This window comes from Mustela putorius, unplaced genomic scaffold (assembly GCF_011764305.1).
Source record: "Mustela putorius furo isolate JIRA1106 unplaced genomic scaffold, ASM1176430v1.1 tig00003972_pilon_pilon_pilon, whole genome shotgun sequence".
NCBI lineage: Eukaryota > Metazoa > Chordata > Mammalia > Carnivora > Mustelidae > Mustela > Mustela putorius.
In genome coordinates, this window is record NW_025422115.1 from 15,921,841 (window position 1) to 15,948,243 (window position 26,403).

Sequence of the window (26,403 nt, forward strand, 5' to 3'; positions counted from 1 at the left end):
CTATGTTTCAAAAGCAAAAATCACAGAAAATATTTACAATAAAACAAGGTGACAATGTATCCTCTTAAACCCAAGAAAAAGTAGGTGAGGTCATATTACCAAGACATCAGTAGGGTTTCAGTGTCTTTGAAGGAGAAATCAAAGGGAAACAATGGGCACAACCATTTTTGCTCTGATCCTATGAGAGGACCAGAAAGCCTCCAGGGAACAAAAGCCACAGAGAGGACCAGTTTCCACTGTGCCCATCCCCCTGACAGGGGTCAGACTACTCTGCCGAGGAAGGGAAACCTCAGAAGCGGCATGGCAGGCCCCACCCCAGAAGACAGACTGAAAGAACAGGTGGACAACAGCTTATGGATCCCACAAGACTCCAACACCAGGGGAAAACAGTATATTGAGCTCCAGGTGTTGCCTCATGACTCATTTATTTTTCAGGTAAAATTCTCCTTTCCTTTTTTCTTTTTCTTGTTCTTTTTTTTCTCCTTTTTACTTTTTTCCCATTTCAGCTAGATTCTTAATATATCAACTTATGTTTCAGAGTTTTTAACTTGCATTTCTTAAAATCTACATTTTATAGATATATGCATCATTTTAGTCCTTTTTTCACTCTATTATACACACACACACGCACAACACACATAGGTGCGCGCACGTGTATGGGTGTTTTTTTGTTGTTGTTTTTACTTTTTCACAATTTTGGGATATGGTGTCTTCTAACACAGAGACCAAAATTCACCCAGGAACAAAAGAATCACTCTGCTTTGTCCACCCTGCGAGATTATACACTTTCTTCTGCTTTTTTAAAAAAAGTTTTTAAAATTTTTATTTTATTCTTCTGTTTCATTTGGCTTTGTTTGCTTTCCTGTGGTGGCTTCCAACCACTTTGGATTTTTCTCAGGTGGATTTTGCTTGGGTCATGGTTGATATTTTGGACTCTGTTTATTTGCCCACCCACTATTCTCTGGCAAGAATGACTAGAAGGGGGAACTATCTCTCTCTCTCTCTCTCTCTCTCACACACACACACACACACACACGTACCTTGTTATTTGCCACAGAGCTAATCAATATGGATATAAGTAAGATATCAGCAATAGAATTCAGGATAGCAATCAAAAAGTTAATACCTAGGCTTGAAAAAAGCATAAGTGACAATACAGAATCTCTAAAGGTGGAGATGAGATCTAATCAGGTTGCATTTAAAAATGCTACGAATGAGATGTAGTCTAAACTGGATGCTCTGACAGGATCAATGAGGCAGAAGGGAATAAGTGATGTAGAGGATAGGCAGATGGAAAGGAAAAAAGTAGAGAAAAAAGGGGAAAGACAATTAAAAGCCTATGAAAAAGCTTAAAGAGATTAATGATTCCATGAAATGTTCAAATGTCAGAATTACTGGGATTCTGCAAAGGGGTGGAGAAAGAGCAAGGGCCTAGAAGGTATATTTGAGCAAACCATAGCTGAGAACGTTCCTAATCTGGGGAAGGAAAGAAGCATCCACGTCCAAGAGGCAGAGAGGAACCCTCTCAAAATCAATAAAAATAGATCAACACCCTAATATATATAATAGTGAAACTTGGAAATTGGAGAGCCAAAAAAGCACCTAGGGAGATGAGGTTCCTTATATATGGAGAGAGGAACATCAGAATAGTATCAGACCTAGCCACAGAAACCTGGCAAGTCAGAAAAGGTTGGCAAGACGTATTCAGGTTAATAAATGAAAAGTACATGCAGCCAAGACAGCTTTATCCAGCAAGGCTGTCATTCAGAACAGATGGAGAGATAAAGAGCTTCTAGAACAGGCAGAAACAGAAAGAACAAGCAACCGCCAAGCCAGGCCTGTAAGAAATATTAAAGGGGATTCTGTAGGTGAAGAGAGACAACAAAAGTAATATAGACCAGAAAGTAACAGAGACAATCTACAGAAACAGGGACTTCTTCGGCAATACAACAGCACTAAGTTCATATATTTCAATAGTTACTCTGAATGAAAATGGGCAGAACGCTCCAATCAAAAGACCCTGGGTATCAGATTAGATAAAAAAGCAGGACCCATCCATATGCTGTCTACAAGAGAATTATTTTGAGCCAAAAGACACTTCCAGATTGAAAGTGAGGGAATGGAGAACCATTTATCATCCTAATGGACATCAAAAGAAAGCTGGGGTAGTAATCCTCATGAGACAAATTAGATTTTAAACCAAAGACTATAGAGGGACACTGTATCATACTTAAGGGTCTATCCAATAAGAAGATCTAACAACTGTAAATATCTATGCTCTGAATACAGGAGCATAATAAAAAATTTAAAAATAAAAATAAAAAAACATATTGATAATAATACATTAATAGTAGGAAACTTTAACACTCCACTCACAGCAATGAACAGATCATCTAAGCAGAAGATCAACAAATAACAAGAACTTTGAATTACATATTGGACCAGAGGGACTTCATAGATATGTGTATATCTTCATAGATATTCTGTATACAGAATACTCCATCCTAAAACAACCAAATAGCCATTCTTCTCGAGTTTAAAAGCATTTTGCTGAAGAATGAATGGGTCAACCAGGAAACTGAAAAAGAACTTAAACAATTCATGAAAACAAATGAAAATGAAAACATATCAGTTCAAAACGTATGGGATACTGCAAAGGCAGTCCTTAGAGGGCAGCACATAGCCATCCAAGCCTCACTCTAGAAAAATCCCAAATGTACAAGCTAACCTTACACCTAAAGGATCTGAAGAAAGAACCACAAATAAAGTCTATACAAATATATATACAGAGAGAAGACAAATAATAAAGGTTAGAACAGAAATCAATGAAATAGAAAATAGAAGAACAACAGAAGAAATTAACAAAACTAGAAGCTGGTTCTTTGAAAGAACTGGTAAGATTGATAAACTGCTGGCTAGACTTTTCCAAAACAGAAAGGACCCAAATTACTGAAATAAAGAATGAGGGGCACTTGGGTGGCTCAGTCGTTAAGTGTCTGCCTTCAGCTCAGGTAATGGTCCCAGGGTCCTAAGATTGAGCCCCACATTGGGCTCCCTGCTCGGCAGGAAGCCTGCTTCTCCCTCTCCCACTCTCCCTGCTTGTGTTCCCTCTCGCTGTATCTCTCTCTATCAAATAAATAAATTAAATAAATAAATAAATAAAATAAAGAATGAAAGGCGAGAAATCACAACCAATACCAAGGAAATAGAGGCAAAGTTATTAGAACTTATTATCAGCAGCTATATGCCAACAAATTATGCAATCTGGAAGAAATGGATGCATTCCTAGAAAATTATAAACTACCAAGACTGAAACAGGAAGAAACAGACAATATCAAAAGACCAATAACCAGCAAGGAAATTGAAGCAGGAATCAAAAACCTCACAAAAAGGGGCACCTGGGTGGCTCAGTGGGTTAAGCCTCTGCCTTCAGCTCAGGTCATGATCCCAGCATCCTGGGATCGAGCCCCGCATCGGGCTCTCTGCTCCGTGGGGAGCCTGCTTTCTCCTCTCTCTCTGCCTGCCTCTCTGCCTACTTGTGATCTCTGTCTGTCAAATAAATAAATAAAATCTTAAAAAAGAAAGAACTCTTTAAAAAAAAAAAAACAACCCAAAAAAACCTCACAAAAAGAAGAGTCCATGGGGACGCGTGGGTGGCTCAGTTGGTTGAGCCGCTGCCTTCGGCTCAGGTCACGATCCCAGGATTCTGGGATCGAGTCCCACATCAGGCTCCTTGCTCAGCAGGGAGCCTGCTTCTCTTGCTGCCTCTGCCTGCCTCTCTGCCTGCTTGTGTGTACTCTCTCTGTCTCTGGCAAATAAATAAAAAACCTTTAAAAAAAAAAAAAAAAAAAGAAGAGTCCATGGCCAGATGGCTTTCCAGGGGAATTCTATCAAACATTTAAAGATGAAACAATATCTATTCTACTGAAGCTGTTTCAAAAAACAGAAATGGAAGGAAAAATTCCAAACTTGTTCTACGAGGACTTCATTACCTTGATCCCAAAACCAAAGACCCCATCAAAAATAATTACTGACCAATATCCTTGATGAACATGGATGCCAAATTACTCAGCAAGATCCTAGCCAATAGGATCTAACAGTACATTAAAAGGATTATTCACCATGACCAGGAGAGATTTATTCCTGGGATATAAGGGTAGTTCAAAATTTGCAAATCAATAAATGTGATAGAGCCCATTAATAAAAGAAAAGAAAAGAATGATATGATACTCTCAATAGATCCAGAAAAAGCATTTGACAAAGTATAGCATCCTTTCTTGATTAAAAGTCTTCAGAGTGTAAGGATGGAGGGAACATACCTCAATATCATAAGAGCCATCTATGAAAAGCCCACAGAGAATATCATTCTCAGTGGGGAAAAACTGAGACCATTTCCCTTAAGATCAGAAACACAAAAGGGATGCCCACTCTTGCCACTATTGTTCAACACAGTACTAGAAGTCCTAGCATCAACAGACAATAAAAAGAAATAAAAGGCATTCGAATTGGCAAAGAAGTCAAACTCTTCTTCTTCACAGATAACATGATACTTTATGATGAAAGCCCAAAAGACTCTACCCCCAAATTATTAGAACTCATACAGCAATTCAGCAACATGGCAGGACATAAATTCAATGCACAGAAATCAGTTACATTTCTATACACTAAAAACGTGACTGAAGAAAGAGAAATCAAGAAATCAATTCCATTTACAATACCACCAAAACCCATAAGATACTTAGGAAGAGACCGAATCAAAGAGGTAAAGGATCTATACTCTATAAACTACAGAACACTTATGAAGGAAATTGAGAAAGACACAAAGAGATGGAAAAACATTCCATGCTCATGAATTGGAAGAATAAGCACTGTGAAAATGTCTGTGTTGCCCAGAACAATCTACACATTCAAAGCAATTCCTATCAAGAGACTATCGACAATTTTCACAGAGCTGGAACAAACAATCCTAAAATTTCTATGGAACAGAAATGACCCCAAATTTCCAGAGGAATGCTGAAAAAGAAAAGGACCCAATCAGAGATGGAAAACTTAGTTACAGTAAAAATACACTAGTATGAATAAATAGTAAACTTAAGAAAGCAAAATAACAGATGAGGGAACTGGAGGACAAAGTAATGGAAAGCAATCATGCTGAACAGAAGAAAAAGGATGAATAGAAGAGGAGAATAATAAAAGACACACAGGGGCACCATTAAGCAGAGTAACATTTGCATTATAGGGATCCTAGAAGGAGAAGAGAGAGGAAAGGGGACAAAAATTTTATTTGCAGAAATAACAGCTGAAAACTTCCTGAATCTGGGGTAAGAAAGAGAAATCCAGATTCAGCCGGCATGGAGATCCCACAACTAAATCAACCCAAAGAGGCCCAGAAAAAAGCAAACAATAATTAAAATGGCAAAAAGTAGTGAGAGAGAGAGAGAGAGAAAGAGAGAGAGAACCCTTAAAGTAGGAAGAGAAAACAATTACATACAAGGGAAACTCCATAAGGCTATCAGCTGATTGTTCTACCAGATACTTTAGAGGCAGGAAGGGAGGGTCATGATATATTCAAAGTGCTGAAAACAAAAAAACAAAATAAAACAAAAACAAAAAGAGTCTGCAACTAAGAATACTCTATCCAGCAAGGCAGTGATTCAGAATAGAAGGAGAGATAAAGAGTTTCCCAAACAAAAGTTGACAGAATTCATCACCACTAAACCAGCTTCACCACTAAATCAGTTCCTTAAATGGGACTATTTGTGGGAAGGAAAAATCATAAGGACGAATAAGAAAAGTAAGAAGCATAAAAGCAGTAAAATTAAGCATATCTATAATAATCAATGAAGGTATTCCCAAAATAAAAGGATATAGAGCATGATACCACATACTTAAAATATGGGGAAGAGAGAAGAAAAAACTTAGTGCTTTTAGAATAGGTTCAAGCTTCTGTGACATCAACTTAATATAGATTACTATATGCAGAAGATATTATATATAGAGGTAACCACAAATCAAAAACTATAATAGTTAAGCAAACAGTAAAGAGAAAGGAATCCAAGTATATCACTAAGGCAAGCCAACAAACCATGAGAGAGCAAGAGAAGAAAGGAACAGAGAAGAACTACCAAAAAAAAAAAAAAACCCTATAAAATAAGTACCAAAATGGCAATAAGTATATAGTAACAATAATTACTTTGAATGTAAATGAAACAATCAAAAGACATAGGGTGATGGAATGGATTAAAAAAAAAAAAGAAGACCCAACCATATGCTGCCTACAAGAGACCTATTTCAGACATAAAGACACATGAAGATAAAAGGTAAGAGATGGGAAAGCATTTATCATTCAAATAGCAGTGAAAAGAAAGCCAGTAGTGATACTTAAATTGGGCAAAACAAAGACTGTTAATAAGTGACAAAAAATGATCTATATAATCATAAAGGGAACACTCAACAAGAGGAATAACAACTGTAAATATGTATATGCCCAATATAGGAGCACTGAAACACATAAAGCAACTATTAATGAACATGAATAAGTAACGGAATAATTCAGTAATAGCAGGGGACTTTAAAAACCACTTAAATCAATGGACAGATAGCCAAATAGAAAACTGACAAGAAAACAATGGGTTTGAATGACACATTGGGTCAGATGGATCTGACAGATATATTCAGAACAATCCATCCTAAAACAGAATACACATTCAAGTGCACATGGAATATTCTACATAGTAGATCATATTATACCGGAAAATAAGTCTCAACAAATTGAAAAGAGGAAGTCATACCATGCATCTTTTCCAACCACAATACTATGAAACTAGAAACCAACCAGAAGAAAAATTCTGGAATGAAAACAAATACATAGAGGTTAAATAAAATATTATTAAATAATGAACGGGTTAATCAGAAATCATAGGAAATCAAAAAACATGGAGATAAATGAAAATGAAAGCACAGTAGTCAAAAATCCTTGGGATGCAGCAAAAGTGGTGCTAAAAGGAACTTTATAGTAATAAGTTTATAGTAATACAGGCCTGTCTTGAGAAGAAAAATCTCAAATAAACAACCTAATTTTATACTAAAAAGAGGCAAAGAAAGAAAGAACAAAACCTTAAACCAGTAGAAGGAAGGAAATAATAAAGATTAGAACAGAAATAAATGAAACAGAAACTTTAAAAAAGATAAAACAGATCAATGAAACAAGGAGCTAGTTCTTTGGGGAAAAAAAAAATCAACAAACTGGTACACCTCTACCCAGATTCATCAAAACAAATATAGAGGACTCCAACAAAATCAGGAATGAAAGAGAGAAATAACAAACAACACGACAGAAATACAAATAATTACAAGAGACTATTGTGAAAATTATATGCCAACAAATTGGACAATATAGAAGGAATGGATAAATTACTGAAAACACACAACCTGCCAAAACTGAATTGGGAAGAAATAGACAATTTGAATAGACTGATTACCAGCAATGAAAATGAATCACTAAATCAACAAAACTCTCATCAGACATGGCATCATAGTAATTCTACCAAACATTAAAAGAAGAGTTAATACCTATTCTTTTCAAACTATTTAAAACAATAGAAGAGTAAGAAAAGTTTCCAATTTCATTGTATGAGGCCAGCATTATCCTGATACCAAAACCAGATACCAAAACACTAAAAGAGAGAGAGAGAGAACAATAAGGCAATATCACAATATATCTGGTGAACACACATGCAAATATCTTCAACAAAATATTAAACCAAATCCAACAACACAGTAAAAAAAACAAAACAAAACAAAAAAACAGTAAATATGATCAAGTGGGATTTACTCCTGGGATGCAAGGGTGGTTCAATATTCACAAATCAATCAATGTGATACACCAGATCAGCAAGAGAAAGGGGGAAAATCATATGATCATTTCAAGAGATGCCAAAAAGCATATGATAAACTATGACATCCACTTATGATAAAAGTTCTCAACACAACAGGTTTACAGGAAATTTTACCTCAACATAATAAAGGCCATCTATGAAAAACCCACAACTAACATCATACTCAATGGTGAATGCTGAGCTTTTCCCCTAAGATGTGGAACAAGTATAGGATGTACACCCTCACCACTTTTATTCAACATAGTCCTGAAATCCTGGCCATAGCAATCAGATAAGAAAAAGAAAAGGCATTCAGATTGGTAAGGGAGAAGTAAAACATTCACTACTTGCAGATGACATGATACTATATATAGAAAACCCTAAAGACTCTACCAAAAAATACCTACTAGAAATAGTAATTTATTAAGGTTGTAGAATACAAAATCAATACACAGAAATCCATTGCATTTCCAGACACTAATAATGAAGTACCATAATGAGAAATTAAGAAAACAATCCCATTTACAATTGCACCATAAACAAAAAAATATCTAGTAATAAACTTAACCAAGGAGGCAAAGAACTGTACTCTGGAAACTATTAAACATCAACAGAAGGAACTGAAGATGACAAATCAAATGGAAAAGCATTCCATGCTAATGAATTGGAGAACAATTATTGTTGAAATGGCCATACAACCAAGCAATCTAAAGATTAAATGCAATCCCTATCAAAATATCACATTTTTCAAAGAACTAGAATGAATAATCCTAAAATGTGTATAGAACCACAGAAGACCCCAAATAGCCAAAGAAATCTTGAAAAAGAACAAAATTTGGAGGTATCCCAATCTCAGATTTCAAAATAAACCACTAAGTTGTAGAAATTAAAAGTGTATGGTATGGCACAAAAATAGATACCGTAGATCAACGGAACAGAACAGAGCCCAGAAATAAAACCACTCTATATGGTCAATTATATTCTACAAGCAAGAAAATGCAATTAGGAAAAAAAGAGTCTCTTCAATAAACAGTGGTGGGAAAACTGGATAACTGCATGCTAAAAAGAGTGAAATGGGACCATTTACTTGCACTTTAAACAAAAATAAACTCAAAATGGATTGAAGACCTAAATGTAATACCTGAAATCATAAAAATCCTAGAAAGCACAGGGAGCAATTTCCTTGACATCAGCTATAGCAACATTTTTCTAGATATGTCTCCTGAGGCAAGTGAATAAAAGCAAAAATAAATGATTGGGATTTCGTCAAAATAAAAAGCTGTGCTCAGCAAGCAAAACAATCAAAATTAAAGGCAACCTACAGAATGGGAGAAGATATTTGCAAATGACATGCCCAAAAAAGGGTCAGTATCCAAAATATATAATGAACTTGTACAACTAAATACCCAAAGAAACAAACAATCCAATTAAAAAATGGGCAGAATACATGCACAGATACTTCTCCAAAGACATACAGATGGCCAACGGACACATGAAAAGATGCTAAACATTACTAATTGGCAGGGAAATTTAAATCAAAACCACAATGAGACATCACCTTACACTTGTCAGAATAGCTAAAATCAAAAACACAAGAAACAACAAGTGTTAGGCAGGATGTGGAGAAAAAGGAACCTTCTTGCACTGCTGGTGGGAATGTAAACTGGTACAGCTACTGTGGAAAAGAGTACAGAGGTTCCTCAAAAAATTAAAAATAGAATTACCTTTGATACAGTAATTCCATTACTAGGTATTTACCCAAAGAATACAACAACACTGATTGGAAAAGATAAATACACCCTTATGTTTATTGCAGCATTATTTACAAATACCCAAATTATGGAAGCACACCAAGAGTCCATCAGTAGAACTGATAAAAGAAGATGTGATATATATCCATCCCGTGTGAAAGATTGAAATCTTTCTATTTGCAACATGGCTGGATCTAATGTTAAATAAGTCATCAGATAAAGAAAAATATAATATGATGTCATTCATGTGTGGAATTTAAGAACCAAAACAAAGGAACAAAGGAATAAAGAGACAAAGAAAAAACCAAACTCTTAATCTTAAATATAGATGGTAACTGGTGGTTACCAGAGGGGAAGGGGTGGTAGGATGTGTGAAACAGAGGGCACCTAAAGGTACACCTATCATCATGAGCACGTAGTAATGTATAGACTCCTGAATCAGTATATTCTTTAACTGTACTGGAATTAAAATTTTTAAATAAGAAAAGAAATGAAAAAAATTTTAAAAATTAAACAAAATTTAAAACAATGAATCATGGAACACTACATCCAAAACTAATGATGTACTGAATAGTGACTAACATAATAAAAAAAAACTACAAAAAAATAAATTTAAGGAAAATTTTTTAAAAAAGAACAAGCCTTAGAAAACCAAAATGACTAGGAAGACATAGACATAAGGATTAGTATTAACCATTACAAACTTAGAGAGCTAAGACTAAACTGATGGTTAAAGGCTGAAGAAAACAGTATAAAACAGCTGTACCTCAGACTTTTCTTAGTATTACCATTTTAAAAAATGGAAAGAATGGGAAAACTTACATCTCAGTAAGTACATTGGAAGCGGAAGTAGAGGTAATTCTGTTCTTAGACTGTTGTGTGTGTAATATGGGATGAAGTAAAGGGTATTTTGCATATTGTAATTTTATCATTCCCTGCCTTTGATTTCCAGAATGTCTGGTATGGAAGAAAAGAGATATAGATACAATACACAGGAGGTTAAATAAAAGACCAGTCATCTTAAACTTAAATTTTAAGAATTCATGAATCCATCATCTTTAAGTAAAAAATAAATGTATATGTATACATGCAGATGTATATGAGTGTTAATACATACACAATTGATATATGTATCACTATATCTAATTTATTTCCTAATTCTGTTCACAATAACCAACCCAGTAGCAATATGTATCCTAATAATGCTCTTGGAATACCATCTCTAAGCAAAAGTAACAAGGGCTTCTTAGTGAAATAACTGATCATAAGGGTAAATATCTTGCCATACCAAGTAGAAGGATAAGTATCACATTCAACTAATAAGCTCATGTCAAAAGAACATGAGTGCAAACTTTTTAACAGGGTCCCACTGACCAAAATATGGTATAATTTGAGCTCCAAAAAGGAGAATTTCAAATGACTGAAACCCCTAAGAAGTGTTCAAATCCAGGAGTTTAATAACACATATATTTTTTTAAAAAACTAGTTGGAAGCTTTGCAGAATATTCGGGAACTAATTCATTACTTTGAAAACAGGCAAACAAAAATTTACCCTGCCTTTCAGTAACCAAATAGATGAGAGAAAGCATCTCTTTATAAACATATATCAAATAATAAACTAAAATGCAAAATTAGAATATACCTATTAATTAATGGATCTAGGTACCACTTAATCAATAGCTAAAACATTAAACATGAGAAAAAGACAATCAGACATTATTATGTTCATGTTGGTGAAAGAACTCAGTACCAATTATAGATTTCCCAGTTATTGAACTCAATACTAATTATGGCTTTGGGTTGAACCTTACTCTGATCAGGCCTCTAGATTCATCTGCCCCTGGGCATGTAATAGAAAAGACAGAAAAACCTTGAACTGAAGCACACTATACAGTGATAGAGCCTTAAGAAGTCACATTATTCCTTGGCTAGGAACTGAATTTCCTAGTCTTGTAAGTCCCTCTTATAGGTAGAGGTAGCCAGGGGCCTGAATTCTAATCAACACAATATGAATGCATGCTGTGTTTGAAAGCCCATTCACTTTATTCCTCCTCAGCAAACTAGAACAAAGAAGAGCCTCTAACAAGCTCAGAGTCTCAAGGGGAGGGCGTATACTATAGAATATTAGAGAAAGAAGAAGATGGGTCCCTGAAAAATCACATGGCATTTGATTCCACTCAAAAAGTGGAATCTGGGATGGGAGTCAAGATGGCGGAGAAGTAGCAGGCTGAGACTACTTCAGCTAGCAGGAGATCAGCTAGATAGCTTATCTAAAGATTGCAAACACCTGAAAATCCATTGGCAGATGGAAGAGAAGAAGAACAGCAATTCTGGAAACAGAAAAACAACCACTTTCTGAAAGGTAGGACTGGCGGAGAAGTGAATCCAAAGCGACGGGAAAATAGACCCCAGGGGAAGGGGCCGGCGCCCGGCAAGCGGCGGAGCAAGGGAGCACAAAATCAGGATTTATAAATGTCTGTTCCACTGAAGGACATCACTCCTGAAGATAAACCGGGGTGAAGCCCATGTGAGGTCAACGTGGCCTCAGGTCCCGCAGGGTCACAGAAGGATCGGGGTGTCTGAGTGTCACAGAGCTTGCAGGTATTGGAACGGGAAAGCTGGCTACAGAGAAAGAGCCGACAGTAAGCTCGCAGCTCGGTGTTACCTTGAACCAGCCGCAGGCTCGGTGAGCTCAGAGCCCAGCCGAAGGTCAGGCAGATGGGAGTTACTGGGTGCTGTTCTCTGAGGGCGCACTGAGGAGTGGGGCCCCGGGCTCTCAGCTCCTCCAGGCCAGAGACTAGGAGGCCGCCATTTGTATTCCCGTCCTCCAGAACTCTACAGAAAGCGCTCAAGGAATAAAAGCTCCTGAAAGCAAACCTGAGCGGATTACTCAGCCCGGCCCCTGGTAAGGAGGTGCAATTCCGCCTGGGGCAAAAACACTTGAGAATCACTACACCATGGCCCTCCCCCAGAAGATCAACAAGAAATCCAGCCAAGACCAAGTTCACCTACCAAGGAGTGCGGTTTCCAGACCAAGGAAAGCAGCGGAATTCCAGAGGAGGAGAAAGCAAAGCATGGAACTCATGGCTTTCTCCCTGTGATTTTTTTAGTCTTGCAGTTAATTTAATTTTTTTCTTTTTCACTTTTTTCTCTTCTTCTGCTAAAATTTTTTTTGACTTTTACCCTTTTTTTAACGTTTTTTAACTAGTTTATCTAATATATATTTTTCTTTTTTATGTTTTTCTTTATTCTTTTTCTCTTTTTTAATTCTTTTTTTTCCTTTTTTTTTATTCCTTTCTTTCTTTTTGAACCTCTTTTTATCCCCTTTCTCCCCCCTCATGATTTGGGATCTCTTCTGATTTGGTTAAACCATATTTTCCTGGGGTTGTTGCCACCTTCATATACTCTTATCTGGACAAAATGACAAGGTGGAAAAAGAACAAAAAAAAGAACAAGAGGCAGTACCAAAGGCTAGGGACCTAATCAATACAGAAATTGGTAATATGTCAAATCTAGAGCTCAGAATGACAATTCTCAAGGTTCTAGCCGGGCTCGAAAAAGGCATGGAAGATATGAGACAAACCCTCTCGGGAGATATAAAAGCACTTTCTGGAGAAATAAAAGAACTAAAATCTAACCAAGTTGAAATCAAAAAAGCTATTAATGAGGTACAATCAAAAATGGAGGCTCTCACTGCTAAGATAAATGAGGCAGAAGAAAGAATTAGTGATATGGAAGACCAAATGACAGAGAATAAAGAAGCTGAGCAAAAGAGGCAAAAACGGCTACTGGACCACGAGGGGAGAATTCGAGAGATAAGTGACACCAAAAGACGAAACAACATTAGAATAATTGGGATTCCAGAAGAAGAAGAAAGAGAGAGGGGAGCAGAAGGTATACTGGAGAGAATTATTGGGGAGAATTTCCCCAATATGGCAAAGGGAACGAGCATCAAACTTCAGGAGGTTCAGAAAACGCCCCTCAGAATCAATAAGAATAGGCCCACACCCCATCACCTAATAGTAAAATTTACAAGTCTTAGTGACAAAGAGAAAATCCTGAAAGCAGCCCAAGAAAAGAAGTCTGTAACATACTATTGTAAAAATATTATATTGGCAGCTGACTTATCCACAGAGACCTGGCAGGCCAGAAAGAGCTGGCATGATATTTTCAGAGCACTAAACGAGAAAAACATGCAGCCAAGAATACTATATCCAGCTAGGCTATCATTGAAAATAGAAGGAGACATTAAAAGCTTCCAGGAAAAACAAAAACTGAAAGAATTTGCAAACACCAAACCAGCTCTACAGGAAATATTGAAAGGGGTCCTCTAAGCAAAGAAGAGCCTACAAGTGGTAGATCAGTAAGGAACAGAGACAATATACAGTAACAGTCACCTTACAGGCAATACAATGACACTAAATTCATATCTCTCAATAGTTACCTTGAATGTTAATGGACTAAATGCCCCAATCAAAAGACACAGGGTATCAGAATGGGATAAAAAAACAAAACCCATCTATATGTTCCCTACAAGAAACTCATTATAAGCCCGAAGACACCTCAGGATTTCAAGTGAGGGGGTGGAAAAGAATTTACCATGCTAATGGACATCAGAAGAAAGCTATGGTGGCAATCCTTATATCAGATCAATTAGATTTTAAGCCAAAGACTATAATAAGAGATGAGGAAGGACACCATATCATACTCAAAGGGTCTGTCCAACAAGAAGATCTAACAATTTTAAATATCTATGCCCCCAACGTGGGAGCACCCAACTATATAAACCAATTAATAACAAAATCAAAGAAACACATCAACAATAATACAATAATAGTAGGGGACTTTAACACTTCCCTCACTGAAATGGACAGATCATCAAAGCAAAAGATCAGCAAGGAAATAAAGGCCTTAAACGACACACTGGACCAGATGGACATCACAGATATATTCAGAACATTTCATCCCAAAGCAACAGAATACACATCCTTCTCTAGTGCACATGGAACATTCTCCAGAATAGATCACATCCTTGGTCCTAAATCAGGACTCAACCGGTATCAAAAGATTGGGATCATTCCCAGCATATTTTCAGACCACAATGCTCTAAAGCTAGAACTCTACCACAAGAGGAAGTTTGGAAAGAACCCAAATACAAGGAGACTAAACAGCATCCTTCTAAAGAATGAATGGGTCAACCGGGAAATTAAAGAAGAATTGAAAAAAAATCATGGAAACAAATGATAATGAAAACACAACGGTTCAAAATCTGTGGGACACAACAAAGGCAGTACTGAGAGGAAAATATATAGCGGTACAAGCCTTTCTCAAGAAATAAGAAAGGTCTCAGGTACACAACCTAACCCTATACCTAAAGGAGCTGGAGAAAGAACAAGAAAGAAACCCTAAGCCCAGCAGGAGAAGAGAAATCGTAAAGATCAGAGCAGAAATCAATGAAATAGAAACCAAAAACACAATAGAGCAAATCAACGAAACTAGGAGCTGGTTCTTTGAAAGAATTAATAAAATTGATAAACCCCTGGCCTGACTTATCAAAAAGAAAAGAGAAAGGATCCAAATAAATAAAATCATGAATGAAAGAGGAGAGATCACAACTAACACCAAAGAAATACAAACTATTATAAGAACATACTATGAGCACTCTACGCCAACAAATTTCACAATCTGGAAGAAATGGATGCATTCCTAGAAACATATAAACTACCCCAACTGAACCAGGAAGAAATAGAAAGCCTGAACAGACCCATAACCAGTAAGGAGATTGAAACAGTCATTAAAAATCTCCAAACAAACAAAAGCCCGGGGCCAGACAGCTTCCCGGGGGAATTCTACCAAACATTTAAAGAAGAACTAATTCCTATTCTCCTGAAACTGTTCCAAAAAATAGAAATGGAAGGAAAACTTCCAAACTCATTTTATGAGGCCAGCACCACCTTGATCCCAAAACCAGACAAGAATCCCATCAAAAAAGAGAGCTATAGACCAATATCCTTGATGAACACAGATGCGAAAATTCTCACCAAAATACTAGCCAATAGGATTCAACAGTACATTAAAAGCATTATTCACCACGACCAAGTGCGATTTATTCCAGGGCTACAAGGTTGGTTCAACATCCGCAAATCAGTCAATGTGATACAACACATCAATAAAAGAAAGAACAAGAACCATACGATACTCTCAATAGATGCTGAAAAAGCATTTGACAAAGTACAGCATCCCTTCCTGATCAAAATTCTTCAAAGTGTAGGGATAGAGGGTACATACCTCAATATCATCAAAGCCATCTATGAAAAACCCACCACAAATATCGTTCTCAATGGAGAAAAACTGAAAGCTTTTCCCTAAGGTCAGGAACACGGCAGGGATGTCCATTAACACCACTGCTATTCAACATATAGTATTAGAAGTCCTAGCCTCAGCAATCAGACAACAAAAGGAAATTAAAGGCATCCAAATCGGCAAAGAAGAAGTCAAATTATCACTCTTCGCAGATGATATGATACTATATGTGGAAAACCCAAAAGAGTCCACACCAAAACTGCTAGAACTTATACAGGAATTCAGTAAAGTGTCAGGATATAAAATCAATGCACAGAAATCAGTTGCATTTCTCTACACCAACAACAAGACAGAAGAAAGAGAAATTAAGGAGTCAATCCCATTTACAATGGCACCCCAAACCATAACATACCTAGGAATAAACCTAACCAAAGAGGCACAGAATCTATACTCAGAAAACTATAAAGTACTCATGAAAGAAATTGAGGAAGACACAAAGAAATGGAAAAATGTTCCATGCTCATGGATTGGAAGAATAAATATTGTGAAAATGTCTCTGCTACCTAAAGCAATCTACACATTTAATGCAATTCCTATCAAAGTACCATCCATCTTTTTCAAAGAAATGGAACAAATAATTCTAAAATTTATATGGAACCAGAAAAGACCTCGAATAGCTAAAGGGATATTGAAAAAGAAAGCCAACGTTGGTGGCATCACAATTCCGGACTTCAAGCTCTATTACAAAGCTGTCATCATCAAGACAGCAGGGTACTGGCACAAAAACAGACCCATAGATCAATGGAACAGAATAGAGAGCCCAGAAATAGACTCTCAACTCTTTGGTCAACTAATCTTCGACAAAGCAGGAAAGAATGTCCAATGGAAAAAAGACAGCCTCTTCAATAAATGGTGCTGGGAAAATTGGACAGCCACATGCAGAAAAATGAAATTGGACCATTTCCTTACACCACACACAAAAATAGACTCAAAATGGATGAAGGACCTCAATGTGAGAAAGGAATCCATCAAAATCCTTGAGGAGAACACAGGCAGCAACCTCTTTGTCCTCAGCCGCAGCAACATCTTCCTAGGAACAATGCCAAAGGCAAGGGAAGCAAGGGCAAAAATGAACTATTGGGATTTCATCAAGATCAAAAGCTTTTGCACAGCAAAGGAAACAGTTCACAAAATCAAAAGACAACTGACAGAATGGGAGAAGATTTTTGCAAACGACATATCAGATAAAGGACTAGTGTCCAGAATCTATAAAGAACTTAGCAAACTCAACACCCAAAGAACAAATAATCCAATCAAGAAATGGGCAGAGGACATGAGCAGACATTTCTGCAAAGAAGACATCCAGATGGCCAACAGACACATGAAAAAGTGCTCCATATCACTCGGCATCAGGGAAATACAAATCAAAACCACAATGAGATATCACCTCACACCAGTCAGAATGGCTAAAATCAACAAGTCAGGAAATGACAGATGCTGGCGAGGATGCGGAGAAAGGGGAACCCTCCTACACTGTTGGTGGGAATGCAAGCTGGTGCAACCTCTCTGGAAAACAGCATGGAGGTTCCTCAAAATGTTGAAAATAGAACTGCCCTATGACCCAGCAATTGCACTATTGGGCATTTACCCTAAAGATACAAACGTAGTGATCCAAAGGGGCACGTGTACCCGAATGTTTATAGCAGTAATGTCCACAATAGCCAAACTATGGAAAGAACCTAGATGTCCATCAACAGATGAATGGATCAAGAAGATGTGGTATATATACACAATGGAATACTATGCAGCCATCAAAAGAAATGAAATCTTGCCATTTGCGACAACATGGATGGAACTAGAGCGTATCATGCTTAGCGAAATAAGTCAAGCGGAGAAAGACAACTATCATATGATCTCCCTGATATGAGGAAGTGGTGATGCAACATGGGGGCTTAAGTGGGTACGAGAAGAATAAATGAAAGAAGATGGGATTGGGAGGGAGACAAACCATAAGTGACTCTTAATCTCACAAAACAAACTGAGGGTTGTTGGGGGGAGGGTGTTTGGGAGAAGGGGGTGGTATTATGGACATTGGGGAGGGTATGTGTTTTGGTGAGTGCTGTGAAGTGTGTAAACCTGGTGATTCACAGACCTGTACCCCTGGGGATAAAAATATATGTTTATAAAAAATAAAAAGTTATATTAAAAAAAAAAAAGACAACTGATAGAATGGGAGAAGATATTTGCAAACGACATATCAGATAAAGGACTAGTGTCCAAAATCTATAAAGAACTTAGCAAACTCAACACCCAAAGAACAAATAATCCAATCAAGACATGGGCAGAGGACATAAACAGACATTTCTGCAAAGAGGACATCCAGATGGCCAACAGATACATGAAAAAGTGCTCCATATCACTCGGCATCAGGGAAATACAAATCAAAACCACAATGAGATATCACCTCACACCAGTCAGAATGGCTAAAATCAACAAGTCAGGAAATGACAGATGCTGGCGAGGATGCGGAGAAAGGGGAACCCTCCTACACTGCTTCTGGGAATGCAAGCTGGTGCAACCACTCTGGAAAACAGCATGGTTGTTCCTCAAAATGTTGAAAATAGAACTGCCCTATGACCCAGCAATAGCACTACTGGGTATTTACCCTAAGGATACAAACGTAGTGATCCAAAGGGCCAGTGTACCCGAATGTTTATAGCAGCAATGTCCACAATAGCCAAACTATGGAAAGAACCTAGATGTCCATCAACAGATGAATGGATCAAGAAGATGTGGTATATATACACAATGGAATACTATGCAGCCATCAAAAGAAATGAAATCTTGCCATTTGCGACAACGTGGATGGAACTAGAGCGTATTATGCTTAGCGAAATAAGTCAAGCAGAGAAAGACAACTATCATATGATCTCCCTGATATGAGGAAGTGGTGATGCAACATGGGGGCTTAAGTGGGTAGGAGAAGATTCAATGAAACAAGATGGGAATAGGAGGGAGACAAACCATAAGTGACTCTTAATCTCACAAAACAAACTGAGGGTTGCTGGGGGGGCAATGGGAGAAGGGGGGTGGGGTTATGGACATTGGGGAGGGTATGTGCTTTGGTGAGTGCTGTGAAGTGTGTAAATCTGGCGATTCACAGACCTTTATCCCTGGGGATAAAAATATATGTTTATAAAAAATAAAAAATTTTTTAAAAAGTGGAATCTAAGAAAATAAAGAATAAACAAAAAGCAGGATCTGATAAATACAAACTAATGGTTGCTAGAGGGAAGAGGGGCAGGGAAGAGGGGCGTTGGGCAAAATGAATAAAAGGGCGTGGCAGATACAGGCTTCCAGTTATGAAATAAATCAAGGGAATAAAAAGCACAGCATATGTAATTCAGTAAATGATATTATTTTAGCGATCTAGCAGGACAGACAGTAGTCACACTTGTGGTGAACACAGTTTATACTAGTGCACAAACTTGTCAAATCATTAAGTTGTACATCTGAAACTAATGTAACATAGTGTATCAACTGTACTCAAAAGGAAAAAAATAGAGAAGGAAGGAAGGGAGGGAGGGAAGAAGGAAGGGTGGACCACATGGCATAAATCTACCCTAACAACTTACACTGCTAACCTCAGGGCTGTATTGTAAGAAATAAACTTGTATGTTCTTAACAATCTTTGTATTTTTGTTTCTTTTATTACAATAGTTTAGTTTTTTCCCTAGCTAATGTAATAGTGCAAAAAAATTGTATGTATAACTATAAATATCTTTGTATACTTCTATGTGTATGTATAAAATGAGTATAAGAAATCAAGGAAGAATACTAAAATTTTCACAGATGAATATGACAGATTTTTAATTTTCTCTTTTATAATAAGTATATATAATTAGCAGAAAGAATATCTTTTTAAAAATAGCTATCATGGATTACTATCTGGAATTGACTTCAAAATAGTATTTGGGAGGGATTCACCATTACTTTATCATTATTATGGCTTACTATTCTGTCCGCTATTATGTTTTAAATTCTCCATAATAGCCAGTTCAGAAAAGTCACTTTGTAAGGAAAAGTAATTTGTACACATGAATCTTAAAACTCTGGCTTCCCAAAAGGAGTAAATGAAATCATATATTCATATCTTTCAAGCATCTAAGAGCTGAACCTAAAATGTAATTAACATAGGTGCAGACTATTCAAGTACTAAAGTGCATACTGCAAGTTTGAAATCTGTTATAAGGATGGGAGACATGTCCTGCAAAAAAGTAGAGATAACAAGAAAGTGCTTCACTGAAAGAAGTAGTTATATATTTTTATTGATAAAATATATTTTATATATTTTTATTTTATGGGACAGGGCAAAATTTAACCAGCAATTACAAAATGATAAACAACCTGAGCCTCCTAAGAAACAGTGCTAAGCACAAAGAGACATGCTCTGCTTATTGAGTCAGAGATGAAGGTCCTGAAGCTCTTCACCTAACCTAATTCCATAGCCCAATCTGTTGTGACAGGAAGTACACTAGCAGGATCCATCCACTAGTTAATAATTTCATCCACTGAAATTAATCTTGCACAAGGCCAGCATCCAGTGTATCTGAGTGATCCTTGCACATCTGTGTACAGAGACAGGCAGCACTTCTCACTCTATGCTCAGCAGTAATCTGTTCCATAAAATCTGGTTCCATTTTTTTTTCCCCTCTCCCTCCTCATTGTTCTAGATTCCTCCTATGATCTGAGTGCTGCCCTGAGACCTAGAACCTAACCTTTGGGGCTGTAATCCTTGATGACATCCTTTCTTGAAAGGAATGGCGGAGATCAGAAAAATACAGCAATCTCATTTCCTTTCATTTGAAATGTTACATGCTTCAAGTTACCTATAGCTCTGGTCATTTACAAAGGGAGCTTTTCAGATATTGTTATCTCTGTCTCCATTCTATATAAACAATCCTATCTACTTAATGTTTAATAAAACACTCAATTAAAAAAAATAATAAAGTTAGCTTAAATAACTTTACTTCAGCAAAACTGCCATAAGGAAACAGAGAGGTACAAAAATATTTCTCTACAAATATATTCACTGCAGTGAAATTTACAAAATAGCAGTAGGGAATTGATTACATAAATTATGGCACATACATTAAGATGATACTATACAGACTTGATAAATTTTAAACAGTAATGATATTAAAAACATACAATGTATAATGTTAAAAAATCAGGATTCAAATCTATGCAATGTAGTTTATAAATAAATAAGAATGTAAGACATATATTTATATATAGAGACCAGAAGATAAGCCAAAATGTTAAGAGTAGGCATTATTTTTTATCCAGTTTTCTACAATTAATATTAATATTTTAATTATCACAAAATTAATCCTAATATAGAAATGCAAAGGAAAGCAAGCTTTCTAAAGAAAACAGTGTTGATTTATACAAGGTTAGAGCTGCTGTAATGCTGCAGAATAATGAGTATAACTGTACAAAAATATACTCACTTTCCATATCTACTCAGTTCTATTATGCCACAGAGATAAGGAAAAGCAAAATGTACTCTTTAAGACACGGTATCTATGATTTACTCAGTCATTTTCAAAATATGAAGCACTCGGGACCAAAAAATCTCGCCAAAAGCTGCTAGATCTCCTCCCTTCCTAACTAAAAAAGTATACCTCTTAGCCTCATGGAATCCTGTTCAATGCAACTCCTACTCTCTTATTAACAAGCAGGAAATTGGCCATTTTGACTATTTGATACTATTAATCCTAATTAAGTATGAATAGGAAACACTGTTTTTCTTATAGGCATAAAAATCAGGTTGGTGCAGTAGAAATAGCACTGAACTGGGGTCAAAATACCTACACCAACATAAATTCTGAAACTCATATGACAGAGTGTCTTACCTGGGCCTCAGTTTCTTCCCTAGTAAAATAAAGGGATTAGACAATAAATTCTAAAGTCCTCCCTTTTCTAACATTCTAAAAATCAATGTAACAAGTCCAAAAGCTAATCAGTGATGGCCAATTACACACACACACACACACACAAATTGTTAAGTCCATTGCTAATAGTATGAAATACAAATAACATATATAAGAAACTAACACCTATACAGACATGATCTCATCAGTTTATACCCTTCTTATTCTTTTAATTACCTTTAATGTTTTTTTCTACTATAATTTACCATATTTAATGAAATCATTCATACAGAAGTTTATGACCTTAATATTCTTTCAGACTCCTAAAGATTCTCATAGTTCCTTGCTTCTTAAAAGAGACATGAAAAAAATTAAGCTGCAGATAGATGCATGATCTTGGGGAAAGAATATAAAAAGCTCTAAAAATAGAATACACAAGAAAACATAAATGACACAATATAGAATTTTTTAAATTGCCATTTTTAGAACTCCAGTTATACCTCAGAATAAACAGAGTTCATAAAATGTTGTACATCAAAAGAAATAATCTGCTCCCCATTACTTAAAAATATTATAATCTGAGGGTTTTGAAAGGGCGGGGGGGGGTGGGAGGTTGGGGGAAGCAGGTGATGGGTATTAGAGAGGGGACAGATTGCATGGAGCTACTGGGTGTGGTGCAAAAACAATGAATACTGTTACACTGAAAAGAAATAAAAAATTTAAAAAAATATTGTAACACAGACATGAGAACTTTGAATCCTAGTTCAAAAGGGTTTAAATATGTCTCCTTTGGGGGAAAAGAAAAAGGACTAAAGCTTCATTATAATGACACAAATGTATTTTTTTTTTTTGAAAATCAAGTTTTCTTTATAGAAATCCAATCTCACACACAAGAGGCTTACTTACTTCTAAAATCTAAATCTAAACCTAAAATCTAAACAGAGGAGAAATTAATGTAAGGGTTTTCACATATTCTTTGGAAAAACAGGATTTTTTTCTAAACCTCATCCAGTACTTCAACTTTGAATCTAAAATCCAATGACAATGACATCAGTCTATTCCAGAGTTACATAAAGTTTTTCTTTAAATTCCTAAAAATATCACAAGGCATTCCACTCTTTTAAGCCTGCCTGGCAGAACAACAAATAAGATAAATAGGAGGCATTTTACAACTTTCCCTATTGCCTTCTACAAAAACTGGGGAAAAATGGAGGCTGGAGGGCTCCAACATTTTTTTGTTTTTCTGGATGATGATGAAGGTAAGAAAAGTGAGGGATGAGGAAGGAGTGGAGGAATGGAGAGATGAGGGCATTGGGGAAGAAAAGAAGAAAAATTGGGAGAAAAAGAGAAGCCAGATGACGGAAGAGAAGAAAAAAAATAGAATACTCAATTAAAAACAACATGGTATTTTTAGATAGCACTCTTCCATGTATTTTGAATATCACTCTCCATAGATATGGTATACTGAAAACAATAAATTGTAGTGTAGCTCATTAACATTTAGTTTACTAACATTTAATTCAATACTTTACTGTTTGCCAAGGGCTTATGCTAACTGCTTAAGTTAAAGGGTATGATTCTCTGGATGTCTGTTTCACCCAGAATACACCAAAACAATCTGTAGTAAACTATTATTTTGACTGATATCACTCCTCCGTAAAACTATTCCAGCAGATTAAACTCCAAAATGACTTCAGAGGAAAGCTGATTTGTAATTACGGATTTGTGAGATGGAATTAGTTGTTATCAAATAAAGTATGTACAAGCTGTCCCTGAATTTACAGCTGAGAGAACACAGCAACCCAGAAAGCTAGGGCCTAAAGAGATTCCTGTTTAAAAAGTAACCAGGTTAAAAAAAAAAAAAAAAAGTAACCACATGTTGAAGGGCTCCATGCTATTGTTGTGTCAGATCGAGACAGAGTCCCTGTTATTAAGTGGCCAATGATAATGCTCTAGGGCATGCTTAGAGACCTGGTTTCTTATCCATATTTGCCCTTACAACAGACCAAAGGAGCAAACTTGGACTTCCAAAAAGTGAGAGAATCATCTGTTACTGTAACACCTACAAAAGTGGTTCAATTCAATCATTTACCTTTGGCAGTAAGTTTCATAGCCAGCAGCAATGCCAATACAGGTCTCACTGTCAGCCTAGAAAGGAAACTTGCTCTGTTATTTGAAGAACTGAGACAAATTGTGGGAGTTTCTTAATCTGGCAGTGACTTTGATGTACACATTTTTTCACTGTAACAGACACCATATCAATCTGGCAATCTTTAGACCACAACAATACTTGTATCCATGTACTCAAGAAAGGGCCCCTTTTCACACCTGACACTAAAGAGTCTACAGATATATAATTTATTGACAGATTGTTATCTTTTTCTTGTGCAGCATCTTTTCTTAATTTAGTGAGATCTAGGGACACCACAGAAATGGTTCAGTTCATCACAGCTCCCATGGAATGAGTCCAGTTGCAAATATATGTGAGATTCTATTCTGTGGGTCAGAATCAAAATGGTATTTTGATCCACTTGAGCCATTAAGTACTCCCTATTATATAATATGCCCAGGCCTGCAGAATGATGCAGACTGTTTTTATTGTGAATAACAATGAGGACATAGTTTTCTTTACATTGTTTTATTTCTTTGCATTGAGTGTGAGGAAGATAAATTGGCTTAGTAAAACTAAAATCAGTACAATCACTACCTTTTCTATGTAAATATAAATAAATATCACTAATTGACTTGATTCTTCTCAGAAGGTGCTGCTCTTTAATGAAATGAAAATGATAACAAATGTCTTTTTTTCTCTGCTCTGCTTTCTATAACCAATCAGTAGTTTTATGTTTGTGTGCTCTTTTTAAAATTTAGAGGAAATTCATTATTGAATTCTGTTTCCAATACTGGTATGTCTGTAAACATGGTAGTACAGCCATTTTTTTCATACATGAATATAAATAAAACAGTATTTTTTAAAGTATAGTTTTGGCTACTAAAAATAAGCAAAATTAATTAAAATAAAGTATGTACATATATTACTGAAACACTATCTAAAAATGAAAGCACCATATAAAGAACTAGCTCACTTTTTAAAATGAGCATGTTTAGAGATTCATGAAACTCAGACTGATAGCATACAACGAGGAGTTAATCACCCCTGCCATTATTTACTTGTACTTTCCTGGTGCCTGGACTAATGCAGAGTGCACAAGCAGGTGCTAAAAAAATGCTTTAAAGATAAAAAGTTTGAGAACTCCATTTTTTAAAGATTTTATTTATTTATTTATTTATTTGAGAGCGCGAGCAAGCATGAGCGGGGATGAGGGGTGGGAGAAAAGGGCAGAGGAAAAAGGACAAACAGACTCCCTGCTGAGCAAGGAGCCCCACATGGGGCTCAGTCCTAGGGCTCTGGGATCATGACCTGAGCCAAAGGCAGACTTAAGCTTAACTGACTGAGCCACCCAGACACACCTAGGTTCCATTATATTTAAATAAAATTTTGTCAAACAGTAAATTTTTAAAAATCTGAAATATAATGTATCAAAACAATGTCTTTTATGATAGCATCCATTTTTGAAAAATTAAACATAAGACAATGACAACTTTTAAAACACAATAAATTATTTTAATTATACAAAAGATTAAAGTCTGCCAAGGTCCCTTTCTACAGGTGTAGGATATACTTTTATTTTTTATCTACTACAGTCTATATAGTGTATTGTTTGAAGTGACAGAGAGGAAAAATATAGCTAATGAAATACTGTGAATCAGACACCACGCCAAAGAGAAAAGGCCATCTTCGGATAGGATGATAGCTGGCCATCTGTCCCCCTGCCACTCAGTGACAATTACAAACACTCCATCAGTTTTCTGGTAGGTGGAGATGATAAATGAGGTAAAGACTTCTGCAGATTCTGATGTTCCTTTCTGATCTGATCTGAGGTTTAACAGATGACTCAAAGAAAAGCACAGAGTTCAACAAGCCTATTAATTTATCATGCTGTTAAGATGGAGAAAGGTCTGAGCTCAATAGCAAAACAGGAAATGGTTCAGTTATATTGAACGAAGCCTTGTAATGAAAGCTATATTCAGAGAATTCTCAGATTTCAAACACAGCATGTTAGACTGCAATTAGGCTTCATCCTTAGAAATCATTTCAATAATATCCCAGTAATGATATGACACAAATAACAGCACCCTTTCAAAAAAAAAAAAAAAAAAAAAAAAAAAAAAAAAAAAAAAGATCAAAGTAAAAGGAATGCTCAGAGACGGGGCCGGAACTTTTCAGCTCTGAGTGGCTTTCGCAGCCCTAGGTGACAAGAACTTGACAGAGACAGTGGCTTCACATCAAACTCAACAGCACCAGAACAAAGATTTTCCTTAAGTCTATTTAACTTTGAAGTGTTTAAGAAAAAAATACATACAAAAAAATATGTTAGAAGAAAAAGATACACTACTCTAATATTAGACAGAAGAAAGCTGAAATGCCTAATTAATATTTAGACAAGGTAACAACAATATTATTAGGAATAGAGA

At 36.2% G+C, this 26,403-nt stretch overlaps 1 protein-coding gene and 1 pseudogene across 3 annotated transcripts in view; one reads left to right on the plus strand and one right to left on the minus strand.

Moving 5' to 3' along the window:
- Positions 1-26,403, minus strand: part of SCAPER (S-phase cyclin A associated protein in the ER) — a 508,924-nt gene that overhangs the window by 277,347 nt on the left and 205,174 nt on the right. The window lies entirely within an intron of this gene.
- LOC106006447 lies at positions 301-24,075 on the plus strand (annotated as a pseudogene).